We start from the raw sequence: 23,445 nt of genomic DNA on the forward strand, positions 1-23,445 counted from the left end.
TTAAGCCATCCCTGAACTCCTGACCCATAGAAAACATGAGGTAATAAATGTAGGTTGCTCTAAGCCACTAAGTTTGTGCTATTTTTTTAATGTCAAAATTCCACTTGTTTGTTGCTGATATATAAAAAACAGACTCACTTTTGTATATTAATCTGTTTCCTGCAAACTTCCTGTAATTTCTGATTAGTTCAAGAAAATTGTTTGTTCTTTTGAATTTTCTACATAGATAATCTTATCATTTGTGAACAAAGAATTGTATTTCTTCCTCCCCAAACGGTATATGCATTTCATTTCCTTTTCTTGTCATGTTGCAATAATTAGGACTTGATGTTGAAGAGATGTGGTGAAAGTGAACATGCTTGTTTTTTTTCCTGATCTCAGTGGAAAAGCCTGAGTTTCTCACTATTAAATGATGCTAGCTGCAGGTTTTTTTTTTGGGTAGATAATCTTTCAAGTTGAGGAAGTTCCATTTCTATTCCTAATTGCTGCGATTTTTTATCATGAATGAGTGTTGAATTTTGTCAAATGCTTTCTCTGCATCTGTTGATATGATCATGAGATTTTTCTTCTTTAGCCTATTGATGTGGTTGGTGTACATTAATTGATTTTTTAAAATACAGAGCTAGCTTTGCATACCTGGGATAACCCCCACTTTAGTCAAGATGTAATTCTTTTTATACACTGTTAGAATTGATTTGCTTATATTTTGCAGAGGATTTTTACATGTATGTTCATGGGAGATATTAGTCTATAATTCTCTTTTCTTATAATGTTTTTTGTCTGTGTTTTTTATTAGAGTAATGCTGGCCTCATGGAATGAATTAGGAAGTATACCTTCTGCTTCTATCCTCCAAAAGAGATAGACAGAAAATTAGTATAATTTCTTCCCTAAAGCACAGTGACATTCACCAGTGAACCTACCTGGGCCTGGTGCTTTCTAGTTTTTTTGGACTTTTTAATTATTTTTTTTAACATTTTTTTATTGATTTATAATCATTTTACAATGTTGCGTCAAATTCCAGTGTTCAGCACAATTTTTCAGTCATTCATGGACATATACACACTCATTGTCGCATTTTTTTCTCTGTGATTTATCATAACATTTTGTGTATATTCCCCTGTGCTATACAGTGTAATCTTGTTTATCTATTCTACAATTTTGAAATCCCAGTCTATCCCTTCCCACCCTCTACCCCCCTGGTAACCACAAGTCTGTATTCTCTGTCCATGAGTCTTTAGATTCCACATATGAGCGATCTCATATGGTATTTTTCTTTCTCTTTCTGAATTACTTCACTTAGAATGACATTCTCTAGGAGCATCCATGTTGCTGCAAATGGCGTTATGTTGTCGGTTTTTATGGCTGAGTAGTATTCCATTGTATAAATATACCACTTCTTCTTTATCCAGTCACCTATTGATGGACATTTAGGCTGTTTCCATGTTTTGGCTATTGTAAATAGTGCTGCTATGAACATTGGAGTGCAGGTGTCATCCTGAAGTAGATTTCCTTCTGGATACAAGCCCAGGAGTGGGATTCCTGGGTCATATGGTAAGTCTATTCCTAGTCTTTTGAGGAATCTCCACACTGTTTTCCATAGTGGCTGCACCAAACTGCATTCCCACCAGCAGTGTAGGAGGGTTCCCCTTTCTCCACAGCCTCTCCAGCATTTGTCATTTGTGGATTTTTGAATGACGGCCATTCTGACTGGTGTGAGGTGATACCTCATTGTAGTTTTGATTTGCATTTCTCTGATAATTAGTGATATTGAGCATTTTTTCATGTGCTTTTTGATCATTTGTATGTCTTCCTTGGAGAATTGCTTGTTTAGGTCTTCTGCCCATTTTTGGATTTGGACTTTTTAATTATTGATTCAATTTCTTTAGTAGATATAGTCCTGTTCAGATTTTTTGTAACTTCTTGTGACTTTTGTCAGATGGTGTTTCTCAAGGAATTGGTCCACTTCATAAAGATTTTCAAATTTGTTGGCACAGAAATGTTCATCATATTTCTTTATTACCCTTTTGATTACCACAGGATCTGTAGAGATGCCCCTTTCTTCATTTCTGATATGAGTAATTTGGTCCTCCTCCTTCTCTCTTTTTCTTCGTCTGACGAGAGGCTAATCGGTTTTATTAAACTTTTCAAAGAACCAGCTTTTAGTTTCTTTGATTTTTTTTCACTTCCTGTTTTAAATTTAACTGATTCCTGCTGTAATTTTTATTAGGTCTCTTCTTTCTTTGGATTTTCGTTTTCTAGTTTTCTAACATGAGCACCTAGGTTATTGATTTTAGAACTTCCTTTCCAATATATGCATCCAAGTCTATACATTTCTCTCTAAGCATTTTGCTTTTGCTACATGTTCCAAAATTTAATAAGTAGTATTTTCATTTTGTTCAAAATATTTTACAATTTCTTCTGAGATTTCTTGTTTGACTACTGTGTTATTCAGAAGTGTTTTTTGAGTACGTGGGGATTTTCCAGCTATCTTTCCTGTTCTTGATTTCTAGCTTAATTCCACTGTAGTCTAAAAGGAGACACTACAGAATTTATATTCTTATAAAAATTTTAAAGCATGTTTTATGGCCTAGAATGTGGTCTCTCTTGGTGGTCTGTACATTATGAGTTTGAGAAGAATGTATTCTGCTGTTGTTGGACAATTGTTGATAGATGTCAACTATATCCAGGAATTGATGGTATTGTTGAGTTCAGCTATGTTCTTAGAGATTTTCTGCCTGTTGAATCTGTCTATTTCTGATAAAGGGATATGACATCTCCAACTATGACAGTGCAATTGTCTGTTTTTCTCCTTGCAGTTCTATCAGTTTTTGCTTTGTGAATTTTGGAGCTCTATTTTTAGGCATATACACAATAGGGACCGTATTACGTTTTCTTAGAGAACTTATCCCTTCACTACTATGGAATATTCCTCTTTATCCTTGACCTTTGTTTTTGTTTTTAAGTCCACTCTGCTTGAAATTAATATATAGTCCTACTTTCGATTAGTGTTAGCACAGTATATATTTTTCCATCTTCTATTTTTATCTTATATATATATATCTTTTTTATTTTGAGTAGGTTTCCTACACATAATCTATGGTTGGGTCTGTTTTTTGATCAACTTGACAATCTGTTTTTAAATCTGTGTATTTAGACCATTGGAGTTTTAAAAGGTTACTGATACAATTGGATTAATATCTACCAAACTTGTTAGTACCTTTTATTAATTACCCTTGTTCTTTGTTCCTATTTTTTATCTTCCACTCCTTTGTTTTTGCTTTTGTGGTTTCAACTGGCATTTTATATATATATATATATATATATATATATATATATATATATATATATAAAAATATGTACATACGTGGAGAGAGGGCGAGAATATTTTAGTAAGCCTGTGCCTCTTGATTGTGAAGATCACAAATGCTTCTCTCTCTCTCCTTTTCCCCAGTTAGGACAGGCTGGCTAGAGTGGTGTAGAGTTTAGTATTTCCCTTTCCCCAAGTGTAAGTCTACAGTGGGCCACCCCCCCCAACAAAAAACCTTCATATGAAGGCATTCTTACCAGGGAAATAGAAAATTATAAAAAGAACTTAAAATATTTAATGTACCAAATGGGTAAACTTCATAAGTATGAACTTCAGGTGAGGATTTTATTGCCACTGTAATTCTTTAATATTTCTTTAGAGTTAGGGACTGTGATGCAAACTTCTGAAGACAATGAAGATAAGGGCCTCTCTTCTCTTTTTAGGAGAGTCCTTCCAGTGATTCAGCTCCTCTTCTGTCTGTCTCTGTGTCCATGTGTTTCTGGGACTGTGTGTACAGAAAGAAAAAGAGACAGACAGGTCTTAATTTGGAAAAAAATTCAGAAGTCTATACCTGAGATCCTTTGTGATTGATGAGTTTGAGGCCCAGACAAATGGCTGCTATGACAGAAGTTAAGCTGAGGAAAGTGGAGTCCCTCTGAAAACACTGAGGGGACCACGGTGAGTGGCTGTCCTGATATGAGTCTTTGTTCTTCACTTTGAGGAGGACTGGGAATAGAGGTTACTGAGTGCTAAAGGACTTAAAAACTTTCAGAGCAGGGAAAAAGTAAAGAAATCCTGGCACCGAATGCTTTATAGTAGTGGGGATGGATGAAGAGAAGTTTGGGATTAGAGAAAGTAACTTCAATTTTTAATTTTAAATGCATGTGAAAGAGCAAATTTATAGTTATTTGTTAGTTACATTGTTTTTCAAATGTAAAAGAAATCTTTCTAGCACTATAGCAACCCCTTTGAGGAAAATAATTATATTTTTTGTCATGATGATGACATTCCATTAAAACAAGATACTCATCCATGAAACGTCTGGAAAATGTTAGTTAATATGTGAATGAACGAAAATGAGGTAGTAACAGATGTAAGTACTGTAGAAGTCAAAGTGTTGAGCTGTAAGGAATTAGTGATAATTAGGGCTCCCTTCAGGGAGATGTGAGATTTCTTGAAGAGTCAATGGCTTGGGAGCAAAGTCCAGATCAGCAGGTTATATGAGTAAGGTACAAGGATGGAAATGAGTATGATGGGCTAGTGGAATAGTGACTTTTTTTAAAGGCACAGTTTCATAGTGTACATTTAATAACAAGTATATGTTGGCAGGGGTATTCTGAGTTTCCTTAAACATGGAAAAGCAAACAAAACCACAACAAACACAACTACTAAATTGTGAGTCTGAGTGTGTCCAGTTACATCACTGAGGACAGGCTGTAGGTCACTCACTCTCCAGTGACCAGCAAACTGTCTTTTCTATAGATGCTGTTCAGAAAAAATGAAATACAGGAAGAACTGATCCTTGCTTAGTACTTAGCACTGTAAGTGATCACAAGCTATGTGTCAAGTAATTAGAGTAATCAAGATGCAGTCACTGACTTTAGTTAAACTTTACAGCACTGAGTGAGGAGGAATAAATTTATATGAAATAAAAGTGGAGAAAATTTAAGGCCAGTCTGAATTGCATATTGATCAGATGATAGTAAAATGTATGTGTATGCACACATCAGTAATTAACTAGTATAAATCATTTCACAAGTCTTCTCTCTCAAATACATAGTCACACAAAAAAATAATAGGGAAAAGCTGCCCAAACATCTTAGTAGTTTCAGTCATGACACTAGACATCTGGAAACTTCTGAAAAGCTGCAGGCGTAGCATTGCATGGCCATGCTAAACGTAATGAAGACTGAACATTTTACTTAATTTTGACTTCAAATTAGAACCACAAGTTTAAATCTTGGAAATAGAGGGTCAAGCAGAGCGAGGATACTTACTGTATATCCTCTCAAGAAAATCCCTTAAAAAAGAAATTTAGAGCTTTGTTCTAAGAGAACTGAGTTGTCCACTCATCAGCCATTTGTGGAGTGTCTGTTGTGTGCTAAGTGTAGGAAACCAGTAGAAAACGTGAAATTCTTATTCTCACAACAGAGTCTAATGGAGGAGCAGAGGGGGAAAAACAAGTAAGTATGCAGTTGTAAATTGTGTTTAGTACTAAGAGGGAGAAAAAGAAAGATGTGTGTATGCAGGGGGCAGGAAGATGCTTGCTTAGAATCAGGCGGGAATACCCTCTAGAAATACAACCTTTAGCAAGATACTTAATGGTTAAGAACTTGGCAAATAAAAGACCAGGGGACTAGTAGGAGAAAGTGGAGAAGACAGTATTCCATATAGAGGGAACAACATGTGAGAAGGTCCTGTTATGGAAAGAATGTGGCATATGCATCACTTAACAGCAGCTGATAGGTCTGGAGGGATGTAGGCAAAAAAAAAAAAAAAAAGAGAAAATGAAGTGGAGAGAGAGGAGGGCTACAGAGCCTTGATCCAGGGAATAGATTTTTATGTATATGTAATAGAAGATAAAATACTTCAGTCAAAGGAGAGACATTCATTCATTCAGCAAATATTTATTGAAAGCCTTGATGTACACCTGTACAGGTTCTAGGTCCTTGGCATACACTGGTGAGATAAAACACACACACATTCTAGTTCTATGTTGGACATGAGCTTCTATCCTAGTTTGTGGATGTGGGGGTAGAAACACAACCAACAGCAGGCATAGTAAATAATTAAATTTTATGATGTATTAGAAAGGATGAATTCTAGCAATAAAATAATTTCAGTCACGTAAGGAATGTCAGGAATACAGGGGCAAGGAGATGTGGAAATAACGTACAATTTTAAATAAATCCATTAGGGCAGGCTTTGTTGATAAGATTATGATTTTAGAAGATTACTTCCCTTCAGATATCTGAATTTTTTTTAAGGCTGTGACACTGAACTAATAGAAACACATTTTGCTGTCCTTGACACGATACAAACTGTCTTTGTATCAAGATTTTGCATTAGTGTGGTTGTCTGTAACTGTGACCATTACTTGACAGTCAGCATCCCGTTGGATTTGGCATCACCGAGTTTCACTGACTGAGCCAGTGTTATGCTTACACGTTTGTGTTGGGTTCTTACCACACTGCTTGAATATACGATTTTGAAATATATGCTTTCATAGGCTTTGTAAAAAGCTTTGGTTTTATACTCAGTGAGTTACCTGAGTAAACAGACAACTAGATCTCAAAAAACTGGCTAATTCAGGGAAACAGCAGCAGAAAGGAAGTCAATTGTTTGGACATTTCAGTATCTTCTATTACGCTAGACTGGCTGTGTAGTCATGAATTCAAGCCTGATTAAGAAACAGCAAGACTGCTCTTAAGAAACTTTAAGCTAGAAAATCGTTTCCTAAATTTGGATCAATTCCTATCTTGAAGACAGTGTCTGGTTAAGAACTTAATTTTCCATATCATTTGGTTCCTCCTTCCCAATTTCACGTGCTTATTATGATTTTTAAGATACGGAAGGGGTCTACAGATCTATTCTAATTATTGTGTTGTCATGGTATTAGAGGTATTTAAAGTGAAATTCTGCCTAACAGGATTTATCAATTTAAGCCTAGCTTAAATTTTAAGTCAGTAAGTGGCACACTTTGTTGAATGAGTGAATATATGAATTAACAACAATCAGTCACTGAATTTCCTTTCTTGGGTAAATTCAGGGTTTGGTGGTCAGGAATCAGAGATAAAAGACAAAATCCTTCTCTTTAATGTGACTGACTCCAAAAAAGTAGTAGAAATTCTTTTCTTCTGGAGATGATTTTCAACTAATTGTGTGAAATCCAACTCATTCCAAAATTAAAAAAAAAAAAAGATCAACAAAAGAAAAAAGAGAAAATGTGCATGGTTGAAGTAGGGAGGAAGGAAGCAAGATGAACACAAGGGCCAGTGCTCTTGGCTTGACAAGTTTTACTCTACACAAGCATGTTAAACTAAGAGAGTGACTGTGGACTGAAATCCAGTCCACGCTCCACTGACAGAGTGCTATGCTTTGGCTCACTTTGCTTCCCTTGCAAGAATGGGTGCCTTTTTCTTATTTTCAAAAAGTTCAGAGTGGGTTAGTGGTGACCATGACCAGCTCTTACATCTGATAATACTGATGGCTAATATTTATAGCCTTTACTTGGGTCAGGCATTGTGCTTTGCACATAATATTTCATTTATTTTATCTGAACAACCCATTGAGGGAAACACTTATTATTCCCATTTTATAGATGAGAAAACTGTGGCTTATAGAGAATGTAACTTACCTAAGCGTAAGATACAGAAATATGCACACAAACATAAGCACACGTACACCTACACACGCTAATTTGAATTTGATGATCATTTGCAGCCAAAGAGCATTTAGGCAACATCTATAGACTAGCAGAGGATTCAAATGGCCAGGAATCTTGTGTTTAGAACTCAGTAAGACTGAGAAGGGATAAACTGCTGTTATGGGATTCTTGGTTACACTGCTCTATTAATTTAATAGCAGACTCTGACTTTATTACTGTAAATAACATATTCATTAAAATGTTTAAACACTCATGAATGAAGAGAAGAGGCATTAGAAATGCACTCTGTTAGTATAACTAACAAAGCCGTGAAATCATCTCTCTGCATTAGGGAATTCTGGGGAGGTGATCGGCATGCTCGCTCCCCGACTCCTTCAGTCAGCTTTGTGTTTGACATTCGAGCCTGCTGTACATACCACAGAGGATAACTAAAGAGAGCGATTTATTTGGGAGAGAAAAATCAGCAGCCTCTCTGTGGAATCGAGTGATTAAGAAGTAATGTAAGCCTTCACAAAGAAAAAGTTTGTTCCGGATTGGTTTGGGCTAACCCACTACCGGGAGATATTGAGAAGTCCTTCATTCCTGTTGCATGAGAAGGACAACTGCCTTCTGAGCAGGGAGCTGAGAATGCAGATGTTTTATGAATATCAAGTAAGGCCTGATGGGCTGTGCAGATAATTTTGTTTGGGAGTCTGAGTTCCCAGGCTGAAGATCCTCTGCTCTAGTGAAGAATAGCTCCTGGGATTCTAACATTAGAATTTTGGGCACTTATGCTGGTAAGTTAAAACAGACAATAGGGGGTGATTTTAAGAACTAAAACATTATTTTAAGCTAGTTTTTAGTTGCCCTTGGAGATATTCGAACAGGAGCCATGATGTTCATATGGCTGTAGGTGCACAGTGCATTACATGTGGCAGAGAACATTGAGGTCATTGTGATGATGTGGCCATAAGGACACAGGTGATAACAGTGGTAATGAGAGGAGATGTCAGATGGGAGAGCAATCACATCTCATACTGATAGGGCTTGACTGATAGGGCATAAGAGGCGGTGGAGGAAAAAGAGTTGGTCTTTTTCGGCTGCATGCATTCACTTATTTAAGAAGTAGGTATTTAGCGCCTATTAAGTCTCAGGCACAGGGCAATGCTGAGGATACAATGGTGACAACATAAGACCCTTGTCCACATGATGAGGGTAATCTAGGTAGAGGTACCCAGAGTGCCCAGGACTAAGAGTCTAAGATGGAGACATTTGACTGAGTCATGCAAGTAAAGGAAGGCCTGCTGCTCTAAGTAATAACTGAGCTGAGGTCTTAAACATGAGACAGGCTTAACTGAGTAAACACGGGGAAGAAGACTGTGTTAGGCTGGGAGAGGCCCCTGTATCAGGAGAGAGGATGACTTGGATGAGGAACCGAGAGGCCAGTGGAGGCTCCTGGCAGCATTAATACTCGGCAACTTAACACATCTTCCTGCTTTCCTGAAGTGAGATGGGGTAACCGCTTTGTAAGTCAAAGCAGCACAAGATGACATTAAAAATGCTTTGGGAGAAAGCGAGGTGAAAAGGCAGCTTTGTTGCAGGGATCAAGTTAAGTCATTACATCCATGGTGAAAACTTCCAAATGGATTAGCATTCCTCTGAGTAGAGGTTCAACTGAGAGTGTGACCCCTAGAAAATCCTTCCAATCTGAGAAAAGTAGCTCAGAAAAAAGGAATCACAGGTGTTCTTCCAGCTAAATGAAAGCGGGATTTCAATTAGATTAAAAGTGTGTGTGAGAGAGAAAGAGGGAGGAAGGGGAAGAGGAGGTGGAGGAAGGGGAAGAGGAGGTGGAGGAAGGGGAAGAGGAGGCAGAGGTAGGAGAGAGAGAGAAACTTTGAAAAACCTAACAGGTTTATGGAGAAAGGTATGGAATTTATTGGAATCAAAGAGAAAGTTTTAAGAGCGCTGGACTACCAAAGACATCACGAGTCCGAGCAAGGACAAGAACAGCACCAGCAACAGGAACAACACAAACGCAGACAGCCTGTTACGGTCGGTCCTCACTTTGACGGGAAGGAGCAGGCTGGCAAAGCAGCTCAGCGGCCACGGCGAGCTTACACTCTGAGTCCTTCAGGTGTGAAACTGAATGGAAAATAGAGTTCCCAGAGGCAGGGTCAAGGACGACGGGGAACTACAGCCTGGACAGCTTCTCCCAAATAACAACGCTTGTGCTTAAGCAAGGATCGTTTCTACCATCGGGGTAAACGCCCCCACGGGAGCTGACCAGATTTCAGAATTGCCGTGAAGCAGTCATTTTTGTAGAGCTCACATTCTCCCACCTTCTGAATGGGGTTACTTACTGTGATTTACTATCCCAGCCCTTGCATTTTGGGTCAGATAACTTATGCAGGACCAAACACCATGAGAGACTATTGGACAAGAGTGAAAGATACTGATGTTTGAGCTGAATGCAGTGATCATATGGGACTCTTGAGCTGCCTTCTCTGGGGAAGAAGGATATAGGAAAGAGAGTGAACTGGGTATCTGATGATTAAAGGAGTGGACTGCAGTAGCTGTCAGTCCATCTGTCATGTGTTTCCAGTTCTCCTGGTCACATGGTGTGATTATATTTTCTCACTTCATTAATTTAGGCCTGACCTTGTGTGTGATGTGCATTGGTTCATGAAATGAGAGTGATTTCACATTACTCTTCCTTTGAAGCAACCAGCACAGTTTCCAATGGTTGTTGATCCTTCAAAAAGGATTATGTGAAGCCACAGCTAGTGCACAATGGACATGTAACAGGGAGCAGAAAGAAACCATTTTTCAAAAATAATTTAAGCCTGAGAGAAGACTGGTGGGCTGTTTATTACTGCAGGATTTGCTAGATTATCCTGACTGATACAGGGCTACACTATGTAGAACTTTGTAATCAATATTAATTTCTTTTATCTTAAGAGAAATGGAAAACTATTCAAGAATTTCTGATAGGGTAATTACTATTATCACTGCCATATTGTTAGCCAGCTCATCCTCAATGAAGTCAAGTTTTTGCATCACCACTATACCTGATGCTCTGGACAGTTTGTGTATAAGCTCACTGAATAAGTCCCAGGCAACAGAAAAGATATCTACAAAATTTATTTGATATAGTTCCCCCTGATGATTGAACTCTTTCTCTGCAGTGTGTGCTCTCAGAAGACTATTCATATTGGATGTGAGTACCCTCACACAGTGCCTATTATGGGAAGTTCATTTATATACTTATCCCCTAGCCCTCCAATTTTCTATTGTCTTTTTCAAATGCCTAACCTTACAGTCATACCGTAAATCACTATCTGTGGACAATCAGCATTACATTTACATTGGCATTGGGGTGACCACTGCGTTTAAGCACAGTCAACCCCAGATTTCCACCTCTGAGGGACCTCTCATCAAACCAAGTACCAGACTGGTCATGGCTCTGTCAGGAAAGGGTGAACCACTCTCCAGGCGGAAAGCAATAAAGTGAAAGAAATGATCAGAAAGTTACGGAAAGAGCTGGAGTAACAAATGAGAGAAGAATATTGTTGACCAAAGACCAGGAAGCTGTGACTGCCCTAGAGGGGAAACCACGAGGGGACACTTTAGAAAAATTACTAGCAGTGATGCTCCTCGGAAACATGCTACTGCTGCTGAGCAGGAATAGGGCTCTGTCCTCCTGCTGAATTTCCTGACACTTCCACTGACACAGCTGGAGCCTGTTCTGTGCCTTTGTACACAATTTCCCCGCTGACACTGCAGCTGCCATTTTAATTGCCCCAAGAATTTGAATAAAATAGCTCCTCCTTCCTTTTCTATCACCTTTTAATCTCTTTTCAGTGCATCTCATTAGAAGAATTCAACAAAAATCCCGATGGTTACTGGAATCTGGTTTGCAGTTTGTAGGTATTTAGCCCTGGTGGTGCAAAAGCATGCAGATGGAGAATGGGGAACTGCAAGCCAGCGGGCACTCCTGGGCACGAAGGTACTGTGATCCCATTTCAGCTTAATGGAGATCGCCACTCTCAGTGTTCCTCCTGCTTCATTGACTGTTTCTCCTTAGTTCTCTTCGTTGGTTTCTTCTCATCGTCCTGACCTCCAAATACTGTAGTGCCCGAGGCTCAGACCTGAGAGCTCTTTCTTGTGTATTTGCAGGGGTATCCTCTCCAGTCTCATGATGTGATGTGTAGACATTTTCAGTTCCAAACCCTCTGCCAAACTCCAAACTTCTACATCTAATCAGCTCCATGAACATTTCTCATGATGGACTGATTAGTACTTAAAACTTAGCATATACCGAAACAGATCTGTTGATTCCTCCTCTCCCCCCCACTACCTCCAGAACCGAGCAGCAATAATAACTTAATGACTGGTGGTGTCATCTCCCAGTTGTTGAGGCCATGTATCTGGTCGTTATTTCCAGTCCCTCTATTTCCCTAACACTGTATGTGTCATACAGCAGCACACCCTGTCTGCTCCATCTTCAGGGCAGATTTAAGTGTCTGCCCCTCTAACTTCTCTACTGTGACTGCTTTAGTCAAAAGCATCTTTTTTTCCTGGACTATTTCAGCAGATGCATAACTGGCTTTCTTCCTTCACCTTTATTATGTCCTACAGAGTCTTTGCCACACAGCAGCCGGAATAACTTTCCAAAAATTTGAAGAAGTTAAGCAACTCTTCTGACTAAATTCCTTTAAAGGATTCCTGTCTCACTCAAAATAAGTTCTTAAGATTGTAATGTTGCCTAGAAAGCCCTGCATCTTCTGTCCCTCTGCCAGCATTCTCTGATTTAATGTCTTACCAGTAACTCTGACTCATGATACTCCAGCACACTACTTTCTTGCTGGTCTTCAGCATAATAAGCATTTTCAGTGCTTTTTCATGTGTTACTCCCTTCCCTGGGAATGCTCTTCCCCCCAGGTATCTCCTTTCTCTAGGTATCTCCTCAAAACCACCTTATTAAAGACGCTTTTCCTGACAATTGCATCAAAAAAGCTTTTCTACATTTGTTCTGTTTCCTCCCCTGAGCTACTTCTTTTTTAAAGCACTCCTCTCCTTTGTCTGTATAATTCTTTGTTTATTTAACCCTGTATATTTATGGCTTGTCTCCTGCCACTAAAACGTTTAGCTTCGTGAGAGCAGGCACTCTGTTTTACTCACTGACATTTCCCAGTGACTAGTGTCTGACCCTGAGTAGGTGCTCACCACAAACCTGCTGAATGAATGGATGGATGAATGCAGTATGAAAAAATGGGTTGGAGAGATTCCAGAGCGGTTACAACTTAGGATGGGAAGTTACTGATGCATGACAGAAGCTTGGACTGGGGTGGTGGCTGCAATGATAGGGGAGGGAGGGCAGCTCCTGCTTTCAACGGACAGCATTTGGTGATCAATTAAATGTAGGTGGCGAGGAAGAGTTCAGTGTTAAGGATGCCACCTAGATTTCTTGTTTATGCAACTAGATTAGTGATGATCTATTCTCTGAAAGAAGGAACAGGAGAGAAACTGATTCTAAGGGAAAAAATATGAATTCAGTTTTGAATGTTTAACTATGTGCATCCAGACCCAACCTTTATGTGAGGAACAATTACCTGAATAATTCAGGTCTCTAGATTAATCTCAAAACACTTAAAATGAAGAAACTATTTATGCTGCTGATTTCTAGGGTTCTTGATGAAAATACACATAATTACTAGAGATATCGTTCCTGTGGGGGGGGGTAAGGAAGATGATACTTCTTGTCACCTCTAAGTCTGCTGCAAGAAAGTATCTAAAACAGGGGGAGGGTATAGCTCAGTGGTAGTGCGCATGCTTAGCATGCATGAAGTCCTGGGTTCTAGTCCAGTACAGTACCACCATTAAATAAAGAAACCTAATTATCTCCCCACAAAACAAAAAAGAACTTGAAAAATGAGCAAGTGTCTAAAACAAGTCAGTCACACTGCAGTGTGAAATTGAATTCATGAAGCATTATTATGAAGTCAACCTCATTTCTGACTGTAATACAAGTCTCCACCCCTGTCCCCACTCAAAGAGACTTCAAGCAAGAAAAAGCAGGTAGGCAAGATCACTGCAGGAATAGTAGCCTGTTATGCATATCATACTGATCAACTGATAATCTAGACCTTTTTTTTAAACACAGGATAAATCCTGGGTTCATCTTGATAATGTCAGAGAGTTGAATAACTGAAGCATTTTTAGCCTCGTTTCCTTTTGCCACATAAATGGATCCTTAGCCCCAAGAAATTCAAGCCAGAATAAGCAGGTAGGTAAAATCATTATAGGAATAAAGACCTATCTATCCATGAGATTATATCAATCTGCAGGGTAATTTGAACCCACTTTTTAAAACATGGGATAAACCTTAGGTTTATTTTCATCATCTCAGCTATATAAATGGCTGGTTGCCTGGGAGATATATTATGGCTCCTTCTGTAGGCATGTCAAGAAAAGAAATTTCTTAGCAATACAAATCTGAGAAGGATGAGGACTGAGACAGTAAACCTTTTATGATAAATCTACCTTTGCAATGTCTTTCTGAAATGAGAAGTTGCATCCCAAAAGAGGTGTTTATGCTGGATATGAAAACTACCACTCTGATTAAAATAGCAGAGAAGAGAAAACTGAATTTTTAAAAATTATATCCCCCCCCCAAAAGTGTTCACATGACAGAAAAGCAGAGTTCTTTTTCTCCACTTTAAGTCAAAGTATTTATGTTGCAACTATCTGTTTGACAAGTTTGAGAATGCTGCTATGAGAAATCCTGAACATGAATATACTGTTTGCTGCAATTGAGAGCCTCTTAGTTTATTACCTGGTGGAAAATGTGTTCAATAATTCAGGCGTCCTGCTAGGAAATTCTCACATATGGTCCTCCTGGGCATGTGTTCTGGGTTGAAGTGTACATCCCAAAAAGATGTGTTAAAGTTCTTACTCCCACTGTCTCAGAACGTGAGCCTATTTGGAAACGGGGTTGTCGCAGATGTAGTTAATATACTGTCATACGGGTATGTGGTGGCCCTTTCACCCAAGTGACTGGTGCTCTTAAAGGAGGAGAGGCACAAAGAGAAGACACAGGGAGAAGATGGCCATAGATGATGGGGCAATAATGGAGCGATGTATCTACGTGCCAAGGAACGTCAAGGATTTCTACCAACATCAAAACCTAGGAGAAAAGCATGGAACAGCTTCCACCCTAGACCCTTCAGAGAGAATACAGCCCTGCTGATACCCTGGTCTTGACTTCTAGCCTCCAGAACTGTGAGATAGTAAGTTTCTGTTGTTTTAAGCTTTCCCAGTTAGTGGTTCTTTGTTACGGCCACCTTAGGAAACTAATCAGAGTGGCTGATTGTGCACAGGGCAAGTAAGATATAAAGCAGTTTAGAGATGAGACATTAGGTGAGAGGTGTCATGAGAAAAGTTACAGGACAGCTGGTCACTCACTATTGTCGAGTGAGATGAGTTCTGCCCCCGAGGCCAATCACTGCAGAACAGGTGCATTTTGCTCTGTGGGCTGCTGAATGCAAACCGGCTTCAGTCATCAGTCACCCTCAAATGTACAGTAATGGAAGCAAAAGACATGTTATTTACTCAAAAAATGTTCTTTAAATTGAAAAATGTATCTCCATTTCCTCTGCTACCCTCTTCTTCAAATTCTAGCCATCTTACTCATCCTGAACTTTGGACTTTGTCTCCTCAACTCAGTGAGACCACCATGCTTTGCTTGGTACAACCTGCTCATGCCTTTGTCAAGAAATTGTCTTCAGGTAGCAAGCACAGGCCATCTGAGTTCTCCGTTGGTTTTGTTCTTGCGGGGATCACAGTTCTGCTCTACCTGATGTCCAAACGCCTGCAACCTGTCATTTTGTATATTTTATTCAGTGTTCTAGTTATTTTATGGTGACAGGTCAAATCCCCATTAGTTATTCCTTTGTTTCCAGAAGTAGAATTCTGCAAGCTACTTATTTATATAAAATGTATCTAATCTTTTTTCAAACTTTCTTAAAATACAAACTTTATATTCCTTTGCAATCTCCAAATTATCAGAGCTTTTATGCTCAGTGGCTCTTTTTTTTTCATCTTTATCCTTTTTTGTTTCATTTTTATTTTTAATGTCAAGCTCAGATTAAAAACAACAGATTCTTTATAAATGTTTGGGGGTTCTTACCTGTTCGTCCAATGAGTCTTTTGAGTGTAATGGCTGCAATTCCCTGATGGTATCAAAGTGAAATCTGGAAGTAGGACCATTCCTGACACTCACTGTAATTAAGGAGGGCGCTATTCTGTGACGAGATCAGGGCCAGCAGTTCTAGTTCTTCCAAGGCAGCTTTTCTCTGTCTCTTTAGGGAACATTCCTCATGGTTTGGCCTGAGGATACACAGTCTGCTGCCAACTCAAAATTTCAGAAGAGGTGGGAGCGATCCTGTAAAATAGTAATTCAGTTATTCCTCTTGATTTCTACCCAATCACCAGTCCTACTTGGCAAACTCTGAGTTTAGAAACTCATTTTCTATCGCCAGAATGAATGGCTCCCAAGTCCAGTGAAAAGTTCTCATTTGTTAAAAGGCCCTGATTCCTCCACTGTCTCCTTTGTGTCTTCTAGGAATCTTTTGTCTGCTTAAGTCCCCTCACTCATTCTGAATTCTACTGTAGATTGACTATTATTTTTTCTTACTTTTCATTCTATAAGAATTTAACAAGGATAGACATAAAGAGATATTCTCAGTCTACTCTCTTTTGTTTATGCCTAGGTGGTTTTTTTGAGCCCTTTTTGCAACTTAAAAATTCCTTGTCTCCCCTTGAATACAATGTATATAAAAAATGTCTTATTAGAGAATAAATCTAAAATACAATGTATATGACAGTATTTAGAATTATAAACAACTGATTAATTATTTGGGCACAATGCTCCAGTTAGCCCATTTTTTTAAAGGAAGGAAAAAAACAGATTAAAAAGAAACATGATCCTCTCAGGAGCTTTGTAGAGTTCAATAAGAAACTGTCATGTATATTCTGTTTCATTAGTATTTATCAAATTTGTTAGGCTTTGGATGGGTGAATTTGGGTGGTGGTTTGTACAACTGCGCAGAGCTCACAAATGGTACAGCCTGGTTTTTAATCAATGTCATTCAACACAATAACTCTGGATATTCACTTGTGAGTGACTGACTGCTATAATGAAAATTGTGGAAAGGCTCCACTCCCTTCTGCTTCTTGATGGTCTCCTGAACCTAACTGTGTCATTTTTGGCAACATTCTTCTATGGATCTGGCATAGATAACTCTCCCTATAAAAATGAGAAGGGGGGAGTCCCCTTTGTTTACAAGTTAAGGTAGCTTAGCCTCTAAGGAAAAGAGCTCACTATTTAAATGAGCAGAATGAGTAAGAAGAGTACCTTGTACTCAGTTCCCTTTTGCTTGAGTGGGAAACAGGTAGGGAAAAGTTTCCAGCCTTCACTTAAATTTTTTTCTAGTTAACTGTCATGATTTCTAGTTATCAAAAAGCACTAAACAGATTTTATATGCTCTGTAATTTTATGAGCCATCATGTAACACCAAAAATCATCATTATAAGAGAAGCAAGTTGTCTTTGATTCTTTATCCACAACCCAACACCAGAATTCAGTTTCATGTAGAATGTTTTAAAACTCAGTGAACCTTTCGACCAGAATTCCTGTTGGAAGTGATGGTTTCTGATGACTTGTGAACTCCTTATTTTCAAGCTTGCATGCTTTTGCTGATTTTAAATTAAATGCCAGAAATACTGTTGTAAGCTATATCTACACCATCTTGGAGATTCTTGCCCATCTTTACATGTTAAAATTGTCTACTCCCATGCATATGGCTTTTGGAAATTTTCAAGCTTAGACGGTTACAGAGAGGATAATTATTAATAAGCAAACATCCTCCCAAGTTTCATGTTCTTCCCCCAACAGTATTTATTTTTACCTTTCCACATCTGAAGAATTTCAAATTAAAATAGTATGTTTCTTAAAATAAAATGTATTGGTAGGGAAACAAATGATTTATAGTCTTTATGTCTCAAAAAAATGAATTATAAGGTACTACCCAAAAAGAATGAGCTCAATTGGCAGTACTCTCCTCTGCCAATATTAGCAATGTTTATCCAAAAATCTCCCCATGCTATGTTGAAGTATACATTCCCTTGTTACTAAGTATATGAATCTGTATAATCACACACATAAAAATTAAACGTTTCATGAAACAGACTTACTTTTATGTGCTGCATCCTATTTTTGTCTATAACATTTAAAAAAATGATGCCATTTGTGATTCATTGCATTACCTATGACCAGCATCTCAGGAACCTTTATAATAACAAACTGCCACTGTGTCAGCAATGGCTAGAAAATCCTCACCCCTTATTTTGGCCACTAGATTGTGAATATGGGGCTTGGTCTGTTCCAGTAAGATCTTCCCAGAAAGGGGTTTTGAACCTTTATATTTTAAAATCTGAAATAGTACGTATTTATAGAATTGTATTAAATGAAGAATTTAATGAGTTGTCATGATAATACCTGTGTGAAGGATGATACTACCATAATTATACCACCAAGGATAAGAAGTGGTAACACCGAGATGATTTCTTAGAAGCCATTCCTGCACGGTCAGTACCCCCTCCATTCTCTCCAAAGTGCTGTCCTGCTTTTATCCTTTTCTTGCTTTATTTTTATTTGTTGCTACTTAAGTATCTAAGTACTATAATTAGATTTTACCTTTGAAAATATTGATATATATTCTTTCATGTTTTCTTTTGCTCATTATTTTTATAAGATCCATCTTTGATCTTGCATGTAGCTACAGCGCATTCATTATTCTTACTGTGTCATGTTCTATGACCACAGTTTACTCTTCTATTAATAATTACATGACATTTGTACTGTTTCTAGTTTGGGGCTGTTACAATTAATAGCATTATGGATGTTATTCTACATGACTCTTGGTGTATATGTGTCACAGGCCTGAAGTGTATACACCTAGCAGTGAAATTGCTTGCTCATAAGGTTTATGTTCAATACTAGCAGAAAACTACCATATTCCAAAGCAGTAGTTTCAACTTACATGCTCACCTGGAATGCATGAAAGTTCCAGTTGGCCTACATTCTTACCAGCACTTAGTATTAGCAGAGTTTTTATTTTTAGTTGAATTGTTCACTGTGTGTATTAATCTCATTTTGGATTTATTTCTTTTCCCTGATAACTTATGTGTCTGAGCATCTTTTCTTATATTTTAAAGCCATTTGGAAATCCTACTTTATCAAATTTCTGTTCAAGTCCTTTAACCTTATAAAATTGGGTTTGTTTTTTTGTAATTGATTTGAAAGCACACTGTATATTCTTTGGAAATAAACTGTTTTTAGTTATATATGTTTCAATACCTTATCCCATCTGTGGACTGACTTTTTACTACTGATAGAATAATTGGTTTAAAAGCAAGTAAGTTTCTCTTTCCCTTTATGTTCAATATTTTTTGTATCCTTTCCATCACAATATACCTCTTTTTGATCACAACCCTCTCCATCCTTTTTAGAGGTAACCACTGGCTGTTGTGGAATTTATATCCCTGCTTTTTTTTTTTTTAAGTATATATTTAAAATCTACACCTACATAATACATAAATCTATTTTTGTACCCCTACATAATTTTTAAAACTTGTACATTATATAAAATGTCATAGCTTTTTAATGTATTGCTTCTTTTGATCAATATTTTATACATATTGTTCCTATATTTCCATTGATCAAGAGTATTCAATTACACGTACATAATCTTTTTTTTTTTTCATAATCTTATTTTTAGATAAATAGGTCTGTTTATGCGATCTCTATAATTTGTTCTGTTGGCTTGTTGTTCTATTTTTGCATCAATGTCACACTGTTTTACTTATTTTAGCTTAAAATAATGTGTTCTTACCTGGTAACACGTTCTCTCACTTCAGTACTGTCCTGACTATTTGTGGGCCTTTGCATTTTCATATAAACTTTAGCATCAGTTTGGCAAATTCCATACAAAGCGTGGTCATATTATGATTGAAATTGCTTTGATTCTACTAATCAATTTGGGGAAATTGTCATCTTTAATTTATTTAGTCTTTTATTTATTTTTTAACTATTTTTTATTTTTTTTTATTTTATTTAACAGTGGGGAGAGGGTGGCGGTAATTAGTTTTTTTTTTTTTTAATTTTTAGAGGAGGTACTGGGGATTGAACCCAGAACCTCATGCATGTTAAGCAGGTGCTCTACCACTTAAGCTATGACTGCCCCCTTAGTCTTTTAATTCATGAATATTGTACATTACTTCATGTAGTCTCATCTTGTAAAATTACTTTTAGTAATGTTTTGTTTTTGTGATGCTGCCTTGCTTTAGATTTTTCTCCCTAGGAATTTGATATTATCTGTGATATTTTAATTGTATCATAGATCAATTTAATTTACCTAATTATTTATAACTACTATATGGAAACAAAATGGATATATGCATATTGACCTTATATTCAGTAAGTTTGCTAAATTTATTGCTTCCAATGTTTTCTCTAGATTTTTTGGCTTTGTTTGGTTTTATTTTTCTATGTACATGTTCATGTCATCTATACCGGTGGATGTTTTAGGTCTTTCTTTCCAACCTTATGCCTTGTATTTTGTTTTCTTCTTTCTTGTATCACTGCTGTAGCTAAAATTAATGCTGAAATGTGGACAGCAAACACCCTGTCTGTTACTGATCTCTGGAGGAAGGTAGTATTTTACCATTAAATGTGTTGTCTGCCACAGTTGTTTGTAAGTATCTTTATCAGGCTCACATTGGGAAGTTCACTTTTATTCCTAGATATAACTCATATTGACCGAAAGTAGTTCACATATTTAAAAAAACCCATTCTTACATGCTTTATCTTTTGACTATATATCATTAAGTCCATTAATGCCATAAGACTATATAGTATTAACTAAGTTAAGTTAATGAATGGACCATTAAGTCCATGCCATGCAATTTCTTACTTATGCTTACATCTGACATATTAGTTTGTGATATTTATTTATCCTCCCTGTTCTTTGTTTTCTTTTTATTTCTAGTTTAATTTGGATTCATAGCATGTTTCTAGTGGTTACTACAGTAATCCTAGCCTGCTACCCTAAGCCATCTGTGGCCCCGGGAAGTGGTCTGCAGCAGTTTCTGTGGCGCTCCTTTCATGTGAGCGCAAGGCCTGCTACAGCCCCTGGTTTCCAACACTGAGCTTGCCTCTGGCTGGCTATCTCATGCGGATTCCGTACTTTCCTGTCACCCAACGGCCCTGAATTCCCTGGTTCCTTCATCTGATTCTGAACGCAGAGGGCCAGTATGTGTATAGCGTGAGCCTCGCTCACATTTGGTGTTTCTTTTGCCTTTTGATGCATGTAAATATTTATGATGTTTCTGTCCTCATCTATGTCTTTTACAATTTTTGTATTTTATTAATCATTTATCTATCTTTGTTTTTGGAGAAGAGGGTATCTTACAGTATACAATTCTTACCTAACTGGCATTTCTAACTTGGTTTCTACTGTCTGGACTTGGAGCAGTAATCCAGACTAGAGATGACGATGGCTTAGACTAAAGTGATGGCAGTGGCCAGAACTGTCTCAATTTGGCATCAAATTTTATAAAATTTTGTGATTGAATGTGAGTGGTGAGGTACCTAGGAGTTGTAAAATTATCTGTTTTCTTTTTGAGCAACTAGATAGATTCAGCTTCATTACTGAAGTGGAAGAAACTGGAAGAGAAACTTTGCTTTTAGGGGGCTAAAATTCAGACCTGACTTTTGAGTATGTTGAGATAAAATGTTTGTGGGACACAGAAGTGGACCTATACAGGTTGTTGGATACCAGAGGCTCAGTAGAAGAACCTGGACTAGAGAAAAAGTTGGGAGTTGTCAGCATATAAATGGTACTAAAAACCATATTCTCCAGTTGATGTTTTTTGCTCTAGCCCATTAGATTGAGTTTTTGGAGTGAGTCATGTGTGTACTAATTCTGACCCTGCTAACTAAGCTCCCAACCTTTTTGCACACAGGTCTTACAATCACCTCCTCCATTTCACATGATTCCAGAGCTTTCTCTTACTCAGCCAATTCTTAACATTTAAATGGAAAGGACATAAGAATGTCCCATAACTAAATCCAGTGAACACTGGTTGACTTATGAAGAAATGGTATGTATGGGACAGAGCAGAGCAGGCTATCCAGATAAACATTAGGCTAGAATTTTTGTCTGATTTGCTATGTCTTCTAACACACTTGAGTTATCATTTCACATGCATATTTTTCTTTTAAATAGAAAGCCAAAGTTTATATAAACCCTTTTTTCACAATTTAAGGCTTTTTCAGAAATCAGATTCATCATAAATATAAAGCTATATTCTCAAGGATGTGATCAATGATTTAATTTGTGAAAATGAATAAAACTAAAACTTCATTTATTGATTCTGAAGAGAATCAATAAATCCTTAAAATAAGATACATTATTCTGTATCTCCTTATATTCAGATCATCATTAGTGAAAACTGCTAAAATTCATCTAATAAGATTGTTCATCAGTTTTCATAGCAATATTTTTAAAATAGAGTATGTTCACAACTCTAGAAAAAGAAATTTCAGAATGTGTGAAATGTCTGGTTTTGAATTCCATCATTACTACTGCAGTTGTATTATCTAGGTATAAGGCAAAATGATGGAGAATTCTGTATTTACCTATAAGTATATTTGACACTTTTAGTAGCCTTCCCTCAAAAGGAAAAAGACAGCATGAAGAATCAGAAAATGAAGGTTTATACCAGAACAGAAACACTAGTATGTAAGGGGGGAAATACATCTGGTTCCATATAGTTGAATAAAATTTTTTTATTCGAACTATTAAAATATTCCATGACAGTGTAGTGCTTCAAATGCCAGAGATCTGTTATCTATAAGGTATGATAATTATTTCAGAATAAATCTTAAATAGTAAAGTGAAAAATCAGGAGAATTGCTGTCATTTTAAAATAATATAATGAAAAAAATGGGAGCATCTTAATAGGACACTTAACTCTTATCAGGTTGATTTCCTGGCCTGATTTTCTGTCTCTGATGTGAAGAGCTGCTCCTTGGTTCACTGGTGCTGTCCCTGATTTAGTCTTCTGCTGACTCTTTGCTACCAAAAGTGAAGTGGTTAATAGAGTTTAATAAGTGCCTTTATAATGAACAATCAGTCTCTGGATCTGTGCTTTAAAAATCCAATAAGCTGACTTTGGCTGCACTATTTTAACTCTGTTAATTAAAGTAAGCGCCATTGGAGGGAAATGAGAGGTGGATGGTGGAGGTAACTGGCTTTCTGTCCTTTTTCCCTCTCCTGTTCCTACCATGACCTATGTGAAGGGGAGATGGGCCAGAGTTGTAACAGGGATGGAGGGTACCTAATAAATGTTTAACTCCTGGGCTAACGATCAGATAGGAATGTAATTATTGTCAGCCAGCTAATGGAACATTAATTAAAAAGTATATTCAATGAGGTGAGGCTCATTCTCATGTAGAAGGTTTCTACCTGCCGTTGGGGCCCAGCTAATTAGCATCATGTCACAGAAGACCAAACCTTTGTGTCATTTAATGAAATACATCTCATGACAGCAGCATGTCTAAAGGAACAATAGTGTAGGGGTGGCAACCAAATTGGCGATGTGGCCAGAAGTTAAGAAAGAATAAAGGTATGTAAGAAGGCTTTAAAG

General features: G+C 37.4%; 2 long non-coding RNA genes and 1 pseudogene across 6 annotated transcripts in view; 2 read left to right on the forward strand and 1 right to left on the reverse strand.

Annotated features, from left to right (window-relative positions):
• The window catches only part of LOC140694470 (small ribosomal subunit protein eS24 pseudogene), a 432,455-nt pseudogene that overhangs the window by 347,098 nt on the left and 61,912 nt on the right, over positions 1 to 23,445 (reverse strand).
• Positions 1 to 23,445, forward strand: part of LOC140694471 (uncharacterized) — a 473,386-nt gene that overhangs the window by 145,389 nt on the left and 304,552 nt on the right. The gene's annotated exons all lie outside the window — the stretch shown is intronic.
• LOC140694474 (uncharacterized) overlaps positions 1 to 23,445 on the forward strand; it is a 169,359-nt gene that overhangs the window by 139,392 nt on the left and 6,522 nt on the right. Inside the window, exon 1 of one of the 2 annotated variants that reach the window (XR_012070114.1) lies at positions 14,778 to 14,963. The exons of the other annotated variant lie outside the window; for it this stretch is intronic. This is a non-coding gene — a long non-coding RNA (uncharacterized lncRNA). Of the gene's footprint in view, positions 1 to 14,777; positions 14,964 to 23,445 lie in introns of those variants that run through there. 2 annotated transcript variants of the gene reach the window in all.

Source organism: Vicugna pacos, unplaced genomic scaffold, assembly GCF_048564905.1.
Source record: "Vicugna pacos unplaced genomic scaffold, VicPac4 scaffold_21, whole genome shotgun sequence".
Taxonomy (NCBI): Eukaryota; Metazoa; Chordata; class Mammalia; order Artiodactyla; family Camelidae; genus Vicugna; species Vicugna pacos.